Below are 4018 nucleotides of genomic sequence, written 5' to 3'. Positions count from 1 at the left end.
TTTTTTTTTTACCGGATGAGTTGGATCGTTCCCAGGCTCGCTGCGACTTAATTCTAATATGTGACACATGCAAATAATTTTAACTTGACAAAAACTTAACAACTAAACCAGAAACGAGACGATTAGGACCAACAACTTGATTTTTAATCATGGCTTAGTACCAACCCGAACCAACATTAAACCGACGTTTAACCATAATTAAAAATACCCCAAACATACTGAAAAACATGCATAAGAATTGCAAAACAAGAAAATAGGTGAAAGGAATCCAAAAACATAAAACACTCTTTCGAGAGTCATTTTGGCACCTTTCACCGTAAATTCTCGTACGACCTCTAAACTCAACCAAATCACAAACGGCCAAAAACATGACCTTCCTAACTCATTGAGGTACTGTCCAATCCAAGGCCATGGCCTAAAAGCCAACCAAGAACTCAAACATGACCTCTGAAACGAAACTGAACTTGCTGTCAAAAACAAAAATTGCAGCAGTAGCTGCTGTGCGTATTTGGTGTACAAATCTGAAACAAATGACCGTTGGCTTGAACCACCCACCAAAGACTCTTACCAACATCCTAAGGCATGGCTTGGACCATGGTTAAGGGCTAAAAGCCAACCACAACCCTAGCAAACACCTAGGACAATCACAGCACCCAACCGAGAATACAACTTTCTGTGTAGTGTGATGTATTGACTTGTTTTACTGTCTTGGGTCGTTCCAATGGCCATTTAATTGACCATGGCTCGATCTAGACATGATGGAGTGTTGTATGAACCANTTGTAAATTCTCGTACGACCTCTAAACTCAACCAAATCACAAACGGCCAAAAAAATGACCTTATAACTCATTGAGGTACTGTCCAGTCCAAGGCCATGGGCTAAAAGCCAACCAAGAACTCAAACATGACCTCTGAAACGAAACTGAACTTGCTGTCAAAAACAAAAATTGCAGCAGTAGCTGCTGTGCGTATTTGGTGTACAAATCTGAAACAAATGACCGTTTGCTTGAACCACCGACCAAAGACTCTTACCAACATCCTAAGGCATGGCTTGGACCATGGTTAAGGGCTAAAATCCAACCACAACCCTAGCAAACACCTAGGACAATTACAGCACCAACCGAGAATACAACTTTCTGTGTAGTGTGATGTATTGACTTGTTTTAGTGTCTTGGGTCATTCCAATGGCCATTTGATTGACCATGGCTCGATCTAGACATGATGGAGTGTTGTATGAACCATGGTTATGGGCTAGAAGCCAACCATAATCCAAACAACACACCATAACTCGAAACACACACACACGAAAAAGGTGAAGAACCGATGTGCACATGTGTAGTTGCTTTGATGTTTTGAAATGCTCTATGATTTAAAACGTGAACGAATGAATTGGTCATGTCCTAGACCTGTTAAGGAAAGGTTCTAACCATGCCTGCAGCCCCTAGGAGAGCCAGGATTTGAAACACTACCCTAAACACCCACATGACAGAATCTTGAACTCAATTCTGTAGTTTATAGAAAATAGATGTTGTCATGCTTTATTCGACTTGTATGGACTCAAAAAAATGAACCAATAACACCCTAACATACTATAATACATTCTTATAATCAGCCATGTGAGCCTGGAACCGAACAACCTCCTGCAATCATAAAAAAATCAGCAACCGTGAATCACAAAAATCAACATGGCCGAGAGGCCTGTACAGAATTTAAAATTTTTTACTTGCTGTCAATTTCGTGTTCTTGCTTGAATCCTGCTTACATAATGATTTAAACATATCTATAGGACTTGATTGAAGAGCAAAGAAACAATATATACATGCCTGGAATTTGTTTTGACAAAAACAAATCAATACGACGAATACGAGTGGCGGAGTCGGAGTTGGTTTTCTTCCTTGTTCTTCAGCTGTTTTCTCACGATTCTTGCTGGTATTTTTCTGATGATTTTCGAAGGTAATGGTGTGTGATTGCTAGACCATAGAGATGGGTATTATAGGAGGTGTTAAATGGGTATTGAAGTGCATTTAGTTGAGAGTTACAAGTGAAGGATTTGAATGGGTTTTGAATTTTTTTCATTCCCTTGCTGCCGATTCTTGTTCTCAATTTTCTTTCTGCCTATTCACGTTTCTTGCTAGTAAAATAACTTGAGGAAGGAATAAGGTGTATTTTTTTGTATTTGATTATAATTAGTGCATTAAAATGGGGAGATGATTACACCATAAAAACAAAATTAGAGATTATGCATGGCTTATACGAAATCTGATTTTTCGGGTACTACAACTCTACCCCCCTTAAAGGAATTTCGTCCCCGAAATTAAAAATTACCGAATAACTCGGGATATCGACTTTTCATCTCTGGCTCAGATTCCCACGTAGCTTCCTCGTCTGAATGATTGAGCCATTTGACTTTCACTAGCTTGACCATTTTGTTCCGAAGCTTTTTCTCCTGTCTGTCTAAAATTTGCACTGGTCTCTCCTCATATGACAAATTCGAAGTGAGCTGCAACGGTTCAAAGTTCAAGACATGTGATGGATTCGCCATATACTTCCTCAGCATGGAGACGTGAAACAAGTTGTGTACTCTGGCCAGATTCGGCGGAAGAGCAACACGGTAAGCTAACGTCCCAACTCTGTCGAGGATCTCAAATGGTCCGATGAATCTCGGACTGCGCTTTACTTTCTTCCCGAACCGCATGACACCTCTCATCGGTGCTATCTTCACGAAAACATGGTCACCAACAGCAAACTCCAGATCTCTCCTCCTCTGATCCGCATAACTCTTTTGTCTACTCTGAGCAGTTCTCATCCTGTCACGGATCTTGACTACTGTATTAGCAGCCTACTGCACAATCTCCAGACCCAACTCTGATCTCTCTCCTACTTCATCCCAATGTATAGGAGATCTACACTTACAACCGTACAGTGCTTCATATGGAGCCATACCTATAGACGACTGAAATCTGTTGTTATAGATAAACTCCACCAACGGTAGCTTTGATTCCCAACTCCCGGAGAAATCGAGGACACATGCACGAAGAAGATCCTCCAAAATCTGGATAACTCTCTCGGACTGACCATCTGTCTGTGGGTGAAAAGCTGTGCTAAACAACAACTTCGTACCCATAGCTGAATGTAGACTCTTCCAAAATGAGGATGTGAATCTAGGGTCTCGGTCAGACACTATAGAAGCGGGAATACCATAAAGTCTAACGATCTCCCGAATATATAACTTTGCATACTGGATCATGGAGAAAGTTGTCTTAATAGGCAAGAAATGAGCTGATTTCGTAAGACTATCTACAATCACCCATATAGCATTCGACCCTCTGACTGATTTCGGCAATCCGATAACAAAATCCATGGTGACATTCTCCCACTTCCATTCAGGAATAGGAAGAGGCTTGAGTAAACCTGCTGGTCTCTGATGTTCCGCTTTCACTAGTTGACACGTCAGACACTCAGATACAAATCTTCTGATATCCCTCTTCATTCCTGGCCACTAATATAATAACTGCAGATCTTTGTACATCTTCGTACTCCCTGGATGAATAGAGTACGGCGACATATGGGCCTCAGCTAAAATATCTGCTCGAATAGAATCGCTGCTAGGAATCCATATTCTGTCTCGATATCTCACAATCCAGTCCCTAACTGTGTACAAAACACTGCCCTTGGCCTCATCTCTCTGCCTCCACTTTGCCAACTGCTCGTCTGCTAACTGTCCACTACGAATACGGTCTAGAAGAGAAGACTGGATCGTCAAAGTAGATAGACAAGGAACTCTACCTTGAGGATATGTCTCCAGATCAAACCTCTGCATCTCAAACTGAAGAGGTCTCGAAACCACCAAATGAGCCATCCCTGCGACTTTCCTGCTCAACGCATCCGCAACTACATTAGCTTTGCCAGGATGATAGCTAATGTCACAGTCATAGTCCTTCACTAGCTCCAACCAACGCCTCTGCCGCATATTCAACTCTTTCTGTGTAAAGAAGTATTTGAGACTCTTGTGGTCGGT

Source organism: Primulina huaijiensis, chromosome 5 (assembly GCF_012295235.1).
Source record: "Primulina huaijiensis isolate GDHJ02 chromosome 5, ASM1229523v2, whole genome shotgun sequence".
NCBI lineage: Eukaryota > Viridiplantae > Streptophyta > Magnoliopsida > Lamiales > Gesneriaceae > Primulina > Primulina huaijiensis.
The sequence above is the reverse complement of the archived record's forward strand: the minus strand, read 5'-3'. Positions refer to the sequence as shown.